Source organism: Frankliniella occidentalis, unplaced genomic scaffold, assembly GCF_000697945.3.
Source record: "Frankliniella occidentalis isolate FOCC.00 unplaced genomic scaffold, Focc_3.1 Scaffold8, whole genome shotgun sequence".
NCBI classification, from domain to species: Eukaryota; Metazoa; Arthropoda; class Insecta; order Thysanoptera; family Thripidae; genus Frankliniella; species Frankliniella occidentalis.
In genome coordinates, this window is record NW_026267138.1 from 955,251 (window position 1) to 965,897 (window position 10,647).

Consider the following 10,647-nt stretch of genomic DNA (forward strand, 5'->3'; position numbering starts at 1 on the left):
CCCACCCCCGCCTCGCCCCGCGCCGCACCACCCGCAGCTGTCTCTGGGCACGAGCCACACCGGCGGCGTGGGTGCAAGAAGGGTGGGCCCGGTGGGCCTGAGGCCGCCGCTGGCTGTGGCTGGGGCTGGGGTGACTTCCCTCGGGGGGAACCCCTCCAGGGCAGGGGGGAGCGTGGCAAAGCCAGCTGTCAGTCTGGCGGCTTCGCTCCGCGTCGTCGTGTGTCCTGCTCTGGCCTGCCGGACGGCCTTGGAGGCCTGCTGCTGCTCGCTTGCGGCCGAGGCCTTGTGTAGTTGGAGCAGGTCGTCGTGGGCGAGCCGCCGTTCGTATCGCTGTGATCCGCGGCCACGCCACGCCACGCCACGCCACGCCACGCCACGCCACGCCCCGCCATGCCTGTTCCATGCGTGCGACACAGGAGGGGGTCCGCGGGCGATACATTATACTGGTCGGTTTCGCCACGGCTGGCGCGGCTGGCACACGCTGGCGCCGGCTGCTGAGTCCTGTCGCTAAGCCCGCCTCAAGGGGATAAAGGCCCCCAAAATACAAACAACAGAGAAAGTCCGGGTTATCATGAACTATTTCAGACGAAGTTCGTTGCTGGGTTTGACCAAAACTGCTGCCTCTCATCGACATAATTCAAAACTTTTTTGGTCGGAGTGCATTGAAGTTCAAGAGTAAATCACGATTGTACGTGTACGTAAGACCTAAGGAAAGGTCCTACTATTATAAATAAACACCCTGGAAGTGTAAGCAGCCTATTTCCCCTTGCCACGTCCCGCACGTGAGCGGGCTCGCATGTCCGGTCCCACAAAGACCCTGCCCGCACTCGAGTTGTAACGCTGGGGAGGAAAAGACCTCGACCAATTTGCACTTTATCGCATTACATGACCAAGCGACCCGAGTTAGTCGGGGACTGGGGAAGGGAGGATGTGGTGGATGGGTCCGACTATACAAGGCAGCTAGCAGGAGGGACTCTCCAAACCGCCCCGCGCTAGCAGCCGCGCTCGAACGGGTTCCTTTAACCGGCTGGCGACGCATAACAAACCGACTCGTAACAATGCAACAACAACATCCACAACCCCCTGCCGCCGCTGCTCTGGGACTTTTTTTCATGCAGCTTATTCGCCTCGTGAGAATAAAGTGGCTCCTACACCGGCCGCCCGCGCCGCCGCCTCCCGCTCCGCCCCGCGTGCTCCTCCTCCTCCTCCTTGTCGTCCTGCTGCTGCAGCGAGGCGGGGCGGGGCGGGGCGGGGCGGGGCGGACAATGTGCGCGCCGCATGCTAATGGGTACCACGGCACCGTTTGAACCTCCAGAGGAACGCCCCACCTCCGCGGGGGTCAGCGACCAGTGGCGGGCTGCTAATGAGACCCGGTCGGACCCGGCGGCGGGGGCGGCGGGGGCGGCGGGGGCGGCAGGAGCAGCGCTAAGAGGATGCAGCCCGCGCCCGCCCGCGCTCCGCGCAACTCTGCTGCAGCGTGCTGCAGGCTGTCCTGACTGAGCCCTGAGCTAACGCGATGCAACCTTCTCTCGTCAGGCCGACCCGACACTACACTACACCCAGCCACCATGTGGCCTGTGTCCTCTGCACGGTAAAAACAATGTCTCATTATGTTTTGATGAAAGATGGAAAACTTTGAGGAAAACGTATCCTATGTAGTCTCAAATTTTGAGGTATCTTATCAAAAAATGGGGGGAAATCCCGCACATGTTTTTAGGCAGTCGTTTGTTTTGAGGAGACTTACTCACAATCTGAGGAGTCTACCTCAAACCAAGGAAATTCCTCAAAGTTTTTCCTTTTCCCTCGAAAAATGAGGTATCGCCTTTAGGGGAGGGTATACTGAAATCCTTAAAATCTAAACAAGAGACAATATCAAAAAAGTGGTTTATAATAGTAGTAGTACTCACTTTAAAAACACATTTAAGCTATAGAATGTCCAAATCCATCAAAAAACTTTGCGCATAGAACTTTTTTAACTTAAAAGTTTATGTAACTTTTAAAACTTCTGTGCGCACAGTTTTCTGATAGACTTTTGGCATTCTATACCTTCAATTAATCCTCAAAGTGCATACTACAACAATTATAGAGTACTTTTTTGATTTTATCTCTTGTTTAGATTTTAACTTGATTAATTCATTAAATTAGGTGATTTATCAATTTTTTCCGTATACTCTCCCCCTTAACGTGTGCTGCTCCAGCCGCCCCTTGCACATAGGCCGCCGCGGGCCACTTTGCCGTCGCTGTTTACACACTCTGCTGGCCGATACCCTGGACGCCGTGACGTCGTGGCGGCCGTACGTGTTGCCAGGCTACACGGCGTGGCGCTGGTCGATGATCGAGTAATAATGTCACCCTGCCGTGTTGCCCGGCGGTAAACACTGGCGGCCCTCGGCGCCCTCGGCCGGACCGGGCCGGGGCGTAGGTTGGTATCGTCATTGGGGAGGAGTGAGGACGGGCCGGGGCGTAGGTAGGTCGTCATTGGGGAGGAGTGAGGACGGGCCGGGTCAAGCCGCTGCTGTATGGGGAGTATTTGGAGGGCCGAAGTCGGCTCGGGACGCTTTGTTTTTGCGCGGGGGATCATTGGGGCCGCAAGCGAGACTGTGCTTTGCTCTCATGCAAAATGCAAAGCAGCCGTTTTGTCCGGGCTCAGCCCGGCCCGGCCCGGCTCGGCTGGATTGGCCGCCCAATGCTTCTCTCGGTGCTCAGTATGGACATGTGTGTTGGCGGGCGGGTTCGCTTGTCCGTGCCGAGGTCTGCGTTGCTGCTGCTGCTGCGGTGGTCGTGGAGCGGCGGGGCGTATGTGAGTGCGTCCCGCTACGCTCGCTGCTGCCGCGCTGCCGCCGCCCCACCCCGCCGCGAGTGAGGGGGAGGGGACTGGAGGTGTCTCCCCACCCCGCCACATGGGATGCCTAGCAGGCGCTCTGCCCGGGCCCCGGCCTGCAGTAGTGTATGTGATGTTGGCTCGTGCCGGTCGCGACCGCCGCCGTTCTCTGCTCGACTCGCGTTGACTTAGGCCCTTTCGGAAGGGACGGCGTCGCGCTACGTCCGTACGCGCGCGCGCGTGTGTGTGTGTGTGTGTGTCTCAGTGTGAGTTTGTGTGAACCACCACCCCTAATTGGATTACTTCAACTCTGTTTATTGCCGTTTGGATTATCGTCTTGCCTATGGATTACCACCACTCACCAACACCACCCGTGATTCAATCGCCACCGTCCTTCCAGAGTGGAGCAGACAGACCACCGGCCGATGTGGCTGCTGGTCCGGTCTGCTCGAACTGACAGCTGACGCGTCAGCTGGTCCAGTGACCAGTCTGATCGGTCTGTCAGCTGACAAGTCTGCTGGTCCAATCTGCACAGCAGATGCACGCCGCACTCAAAACGCACGGGGATAACGCTCGGGGTGATATTCTAGGCAGGCGCATGCGCATACAACTTTAAACCCCTCATTGTCAGACGAAAATATACAGAAATGTCTTTGCGAAAAACGGCAAAAACGTCGCTATAATGCGTCGGCTTGCTGTCAGCTGCTTTTTTTTTTCTTTTTGTCGAAGTCAAAGTGTGTGTTGGGGTCAGTGACAGGTTCGCTGTGACGAGGTGAATGCACACGAAGCCCTGCCCACCCAGCTGAGCCCAGACGCCGCCGCCCCGGCGCTGCTCGCTCCCTCTCTCCTTCCTTCCCCTCCCCTGGCCCTATCCTCTCGCACTTGGTCTTGCCACCTTACTAACATAGTATAGGCGTTGGTGTGTTTGACCTGTGTGTGTAGGTCCCTCTCCTCCGTAAGAGGCGGACCGGTGCATGGCACGGGCACGATGTTTCTGGCGAGCCCGTTTCTGGCAAGCCGCCTACCCGCGCATAAAATTTCTCCCGTACCGCCCCAACTACGCCGGGTTTTTCTTCCTGCCTGAGTCACATCTACCTTATCGGTCTCGAGCAGGAAGTGCATATGATATGTTTGAACTGTTTGTTTAAGTAGTCGGGATCATCGAGGCCCTTGCATTTGGGTAGTTTTGTCTAGTAAAGCTCAATGTAATGTTTAATTATCAAACCTAATATTTTCGCGACATGCTCAGAAGGTGATACAAAAAACAAGAAAAAAATTCACACGGAAAAAATCCTTGATTACATTGAGCCGTTATAGATTTGAGAAAATTTCAAGGAAACAGAAATTTTATGCAGACACATTTTGTTCGAACTCGTTGGTTCGCAATAAAAACAAAAAAACTTTTTCACTTCTGACCCGACATTGACACGCACGTCAATAGGGGGAAAAGAGAGAGAGAGTTTCTCATTTCTTTCTCCCTTTGGCCTAGATAAATCCTTTTTAAGAACCGTTGCGCTACGCGTGACGCCGCCGCACCGCCTCTCCAGGAGTATATTATAAAAGCCCTCGGCTTCGCTCATCCATCCCAACCTTCCTCCCCGCCTCGCCCCGCCTCGCCCCGCCTCGCTCCGCCTCGCCCCACCTCGCCCCGCCTCGCTCCGCCACGCGACAGTAGCAGCTGCGACTCTCAAGTGGCGTCGATTCGCCGCGCCGTTGGCGCCTCTTCTCGGACTCCGTATTTGTCCCGCGCCCGACACTCTTGAATCTTGAACAAGAACTGAGACACAGGATTACACTGCTTCGCATAAGCAATGTTAAACCACGATCGTAGATATAATTTGGAAAAACGAGCATATATTTTTTAACCGACCATTACAAAGTCATTCATCTTCATTATTGTAACTCATGTGCATGTGCACAACTGACAGTGAGATCAGATGCAATATTGTGACTGCACTCAGTTATGCACACACTTGAAATTCAAGTGTGTGGACGTGGATCACTCGTTAAAAATACTGAGACGTCACATTCTATGTAATGTTAATTGTGCCACATTGTTTAGATTTCATGTCACATTTGTTAGAACGTGACATAGTCCTGCATCGCTCTGCCCGTCGCACGGGCTCAGTGTACGGTAGGCGTATCTATTGTCACGTTACAAAAAATGTGACGTGCTCTGAATTAATGTGACATAATTCTCATGTATAGAATGTGACATACTTTTTAATTAACAGGATTAACAGTGATGTCGCACACTCGTAGGTGTCGTGTGAATGCCCATAAGTCCGGTTCTAGTGACCAAATTTGTCCTTAGACATTTAGAGTGTATATGCCTCTTCATTTTTGAGTATGTACACGTTCGTATACGTGATTTATTATATTCCATGTGCGTTCTTTTTAAAGAGTGACTTGTCGGTTGTTGGGCCACAAAATTGCAAATTTCATACACAGCCCAACCATGTATGTAATAATAATAACAGTAATGTGAAAAGAGAATCACTGTTTGTCTCTCTCTCTATTCGACTGAAGTGACAACACTGATGGTGTACGTCGCCCCCGAACAAGAATAACGGATCTGAAAACCCCACGAGTGAAATAACCGATCTGCATACGCGTCATTTTTCGGTAGACTTTAGACGTTACCTAGCCGTCAACGAATGAAGTTTTTCAATTTCAGCTAACTACATCTTTTTCGTGAAGACCTGTAGTGTCCATACACGTGCATATTGTTACTGAAATCAATGTTTATATGCGCTGTTAAGAGCTTATAAGTTAACCCAAAATTTCGTGGTTTGCAGATCGGTTATTTCTCTCGTGGGGTTTTCAGATCCGTTATTCTTGTACGGGGGCGACGTGTAGTCGGGACGCACGCACGCACTCTCGCGCACAGCAGCTGCACGCGCCCCGCGGGCTCGTGGCCGGGTGGGGCGTGTGGCGGGGCGGGGCTGGGCCTGGGCGGCGCTGCGCGGCGCCTCTGAGAAAGCGTCCTCAAGCCGCCAGTTATATTGTCAGGCTGGCTGAGAGGAGGTGTTGGACCCGCGCGTGGTGGGACTGGGTCCCGTATTAGCCAGCCTAATGATACGTGTTTGTGTTTGACTCGGCTCGGCTCGGCTCGGCCCGACTCGGCTCGGCTCCTCACCGTGAAGCTGCTCCCGTTCCGCGAGATGGGATGGAGATAGCGCCGGTGTTAATGGGAAAGTTAGTCGTGGCGGGCGGCTCCGGCCGCGATGGTATCCTTACGCTAGGGGAGCTAGGGGATTAGCAAGCCGTTAGCCGCCTTCTGTTCAAACACGGCGCCCGCCGGCGTTGCCTGTCGGGAGCAATCCGTCCCCGCACCGGCGACCCAAGTGTGTGAATGTCGCACGACATTCGTACACATGGAGGCACAAGTGTGTTCAAAGCAAATTTCAGAACTTTGCTCACTGAAGTGAGCGAACGGGCATTCACACACCTACAAGTGTGTGACATTCAAACGCTTTTGGGTTTCCAGTGCCGTTCCTTTGCACACCTACAAGTGGCAACACGCTCCCCCGCTAGAAGTGTCATATACAGCGCGTCCCTCTTTGAGAACTACTCGCCTTCGTGTTGCCGCGAGTACCACGCCGGCCGGCCGCAGAGGGTAGGGCACGGGGCCGCCGAGTGCCAGCCGCTGCCGTGCGGGCTGCCTAATGGGATTAAGAGCTCTCTGGGGTTTATTTTGTATTTGTATGTCTTTTATTTCCCGAGCGTTAATTACCACCTTGCGTGACAGCAAGGTGGGCGGCGGAGAGGGAGAGCGGGGGGAGAGGGGATGGGGGGCTGAGGGGAGGGGGCGGACCGTACAGCACACCTGGCTGGCAGCGCCGCCCCCAGCGCCGCCCCCCAGCGCCGACATCTCTCTGCGGCCGCGTACACTCACCCAGAAAAAAGATTTCTTAGACCAAGCCAAATTGGCTTGAAATAAGAAAATTTCCACCTCGGCTAAACCAAACCCAAAAAAGCGTCCGATCAAAGGCAAATTTATATTGCAAGCCAAGAATAAAAATTCTCACTTCAAGAAATTCGGCTTGATTCTGGCATATATTATTTCTAACCAAATATTTACGCTGTTCGTTTGGGAGACAGAGCTGCGCTTGGTTATCCCCAGATTTTTTCCTAGAATACTTAGGCATTGGCAAGGCATTCTTAATCCAAGAATATTTTCTTGGTTTACGCAAGAATGCTATCGGCTTGTTCTCATACGGTGCGCAGAGCAACACGAGAGTCAAAAAGTCAGTAGGGGGCCGACCGGACTCGAACCCACGCCCCGTCGGTCTGAGCCAGCGCCTCAGCCCACTGAGCTATCGCTTCGACTACGGAGCGGGCCAGTCCAGCGCACTGTTGGTAGTAGCAGCTGGACCGAGGGGGCAATAACTCCGGGAATCATGTGTACACCTGTCTGGGAATCATCAGGATAAAAATTGATCAAAATCAATAGAAATCGCTTAGAATAAGCGGGAAACTAGAGAAATAAGTACAAATCAGTCAAAATAAGAGTTTTATACCACTAAAACCCCCCGAAAAACCTATGTAATAATTAGAAGCGGACGGGAATCACCGGGAATCAAGAATTTCGGGAATCATGTGTACACTTCAAAGGGAGTTATTGCCCCCTCGAGCTGGACTGTATCCGAATCATCCGAATCAGGTCGGTAGAGAGCGGCGGTCCCGTCACCTGTCGTGGTAGCTCAGTGGTCTCTGTGCCTGGCGGCTGGATAGTGAGCCGGGTCCGGCAGGGGTTCGATCCCAGGCCGGAGCGCAACCAGTTTCTCCAAATCAGTGCCTCTGTAGTTGTGAACGGCCTAAAAGGGGATGGACTAAGTTTCTGGAAACTTGGGAAAGAGAGACAACTGAGTTACCGTTTTGTCAGAAAATATAATTCCCGATAATTCCACAACGCCGGGGCAAGTGATCGAGAGAGAGGGAGCGGAGGAGTCCGATTCGGGTCGGGTCCCAGCCGAAGCAGCCGAAGCGATCCTGAGAACGTGCACCACGTACACGAACACGGCGGGCGGGAAAACGTGGGTTTGGCTTCAACCAAGACTAGCCGATGCTTGCGGTACGCCTAGCTTGAATCTAGTCAGAGATTCCTGTTGTGAGCTAAAAACGTCTTGATTCAAACTGTACACAATTCAAGCACTCGGCTAGGCTTAATTCAAGAATTCATTTTTCTGGGTGCTCGTGTTTATTAGCGCCCGTGTGAACAACCCGCTGACGGGGGGAGAGGAGGGGAGGGGAGGGGAGCGAGGCACCGGTCCGTCTGCGGGGGAATGGGGGGGGGGGCAAACGCTCCAACTAAACTGAACGTGACGCGGCCAGGACGGGACAGACGGCGGCCACTATCCAGAGTGCTACTGCTGCTGCTGCCTCGGTTGCGGCGGACGCCAAACCCGATTGAAGCCATATCGTGCATGGCAGCCTCCCATACCATACGGATGACAGCAGTGTCACAAAGTTTGTCGGCCAAACTCTGCTTCCGCTACTCTGCGCCGTTGCCGCGTGTCTGCGCTCCGGGCCATGCGGGCGAGAGCCAAGAGCCAACTCCACCTCTCGATCGAGGGGGCGTTTCAATTTGCCGCAGCAGGGGTGAGGGGTTGGGGCTGGAAGGGGGTGGGTGCGTGTGGGTTTGGCGAGGGGACGGCTACACGCTCCCGCATATCGCAGCATCCGCAATTAAATTTATGTTGCTCTCGGGACAGAAAAATCGCCTCTCATTCATGATTGGAAAGTGTGTCGTCGCTTCACACCCTCTTTTTTATTTTGTTTAGTCTTTTGCCGATGTCAGTCACTCTTTCCGCTCACACGCGTATCGTTGTGTATCCGCTAAAGCGCCGCGCGCTTGGTGTCGCCCGTGCTGTACAGGGTGGCACACAGACCCCGGAGCACATGCTAGTTGGCGAGTGATCATGCATAGAAAGTACGTCCTCCACTCGACGTCACGAAATTACAAAATTAAGTGTGTGTGACTCATAGCGCCTGTTCGGTAGGCCACATCTTGCATCGTTATTGCATGCGTGCACTGCAGGGTGGCCTACCCCGAGTGTCGAAAGCGCTAGGCTCCCGCAAATTTGTCGAATGGATCTGAGGAAAGCGGTCGAACATTCTTGGACGATCCCTAAACTCGGTTGATACTCTATCTGCCACACCGCATAAGGTCTCAGGTGCCGCGCAGAGTTAGTTACGGCTCGGCAAGGCTAACAACTGCAAGCGGCACAGTGTAGAGAATGCAAAATGTTCCGGGGGCTCCGTTATGGGCGCCCGATGTCGGCAGCAGAGCAGCGCCGGGTTTGTTTTGGTTGGATGTCGTGCGAGGACGGAGGAGTCACACCACCCCACCCCCGCCCGACTGGCTCCCCCGGGACGCCTGCTCGCGTGACGGACTGGCTTGTGCTCCTTCAGGCGCCTTCAGGCGTCGGCCGGCCTCGGGGCTCACGTCAGGGGGCGGGCCCCTCCTAGAAGTGGGCCCTGGTCTAGGACGGCGCCGGGCGCGAGGCTCGGGGCGGCGGCTGTGGGAAAGTCCCGGCAACAGCAGAGCAGGGCGGCGGCGGGCTCACTCTAAAAAAAATCAGTATAGCATTCTGTAAATTGTTACGCAGTAATTTACATATCCTATAATACAATTTTTTGTATCAAAAACGATACAGACTTTTATAACGGATACAAAAATCCAGCTGGACTGGGCAGCGGCTGAACTGGACGCGCCTGGCTGGCCACCGCCGCCGACCCGGCCCGGCCGCCGCGCCGCGGTGCGAGCGCCCTTGGGCCTTGGGCGCGCGGCGGCGCGGCGGCGCGGGCAAGGGCGCCGGGGGCAGAGCGGGCAGAGCGCGCGCGCGCGGCCGTGGGGCGCGGCGTGGAGAGCGGTCTGCGGGAGAAAGGTGAGCGCCGGGCGGCGGCAGCTGCACCAGTAGCACCAGCAGCAGCGTCTGTAACTAGACATTCACATCGACGGGTGAAAACTACGGGCAGCAGAGGCCGGCCGGGTGTGAGAGTGGTTGTGGACTGTGTGCACCATAACAATGACAACACGGCGGTGTGGCGCGCCGCTGCAATACTGTTAGCACAATGCCATTCGCGCAGACGGTTGGAAATTTGGTTACTAATTTAGTTCTATGTATTTCAGTAAAGTATGCTTTCAGTAAAGTATACTTTGGTGCCAATTCTTTTCTCTTTAACTCCTTAATATTTTTTCTTGTGCGTAGTGCCACACGACACGACTGGCACGCGACGCTTGTTCGTGTAAGGCGTGTGGCTCACGCGGTGCGAGCGGCGAAATCTCCATATCGCACTGCTGCTCTTCCAAAAAAATAAAAAGTAAGACGCCTCCTCTTTGCTTTGGCGCGTGTGAAGTGTCGTCACGTCACGTGGTTCGGTGGGAGCATCGCTGATGCAGTTTCGCCTGCTGCGCCCCCCTCCTCCTCCTCCTCTCTGTTCCTCACCCCTTTGCTTCCCCGTGACTTCGCCGCCACGCCACGCCACGCCACGCCGCACTCTCGCTCGCGCGCACGCAAGAAGAAGAGAAAAAAAACTTTTGCAGGCGTCGTGTAGTAATTGGTCCGCCCACTACTCCGCCTACGTTGTAGTCGGTGCAAGTAAAAGTGTGTGACGGTGATTGTGTCACGTTGGAAGAGAAAAATAATGAAAGGCGGTTTGCAATATTGTTATTACGGCTCTGTTGCAATCAGGTCGATGTCGAAACCGTGTCACACAATCGCGCTTATTAGACCCACATAGACCATATGTGTGAAAATTTTCCATGATGTGCTTTGTAAAATTACATGCACCATGCACCCAGAAAAACTCTTTCTGGT

General features: G+C 54.5%; 1 protein-coding gene across 6 annotated transcripts in view; it reads left to right on the top strand.

The window, feature by feature from the left end:
- LOC113203812 (ecotropic viral integration site 5 ortholog) overlaps nucleotides 1–10,647 on the top strand; it is a 61,562-nt gene that overhangs the window by 39,846 nt on the left and 11,069 nt on the right. The window contains exon 1 of one of the 6 annotated variants that reach the window (XM_052275662.1): nucleotides 2,952–3,087. The exons of the other annotated variants lie outside the window; for them this stretch is intronic. The gene's annotated coding sequence lies outside the window, so the exon portion shown is untranslated. Of the gene's footprint in view, nucleotides 1–2,951; nucleotides 3,088–10,647 lie in introns of those variants that run through there. 6 annotated transcript variants of the gene reach the window in all.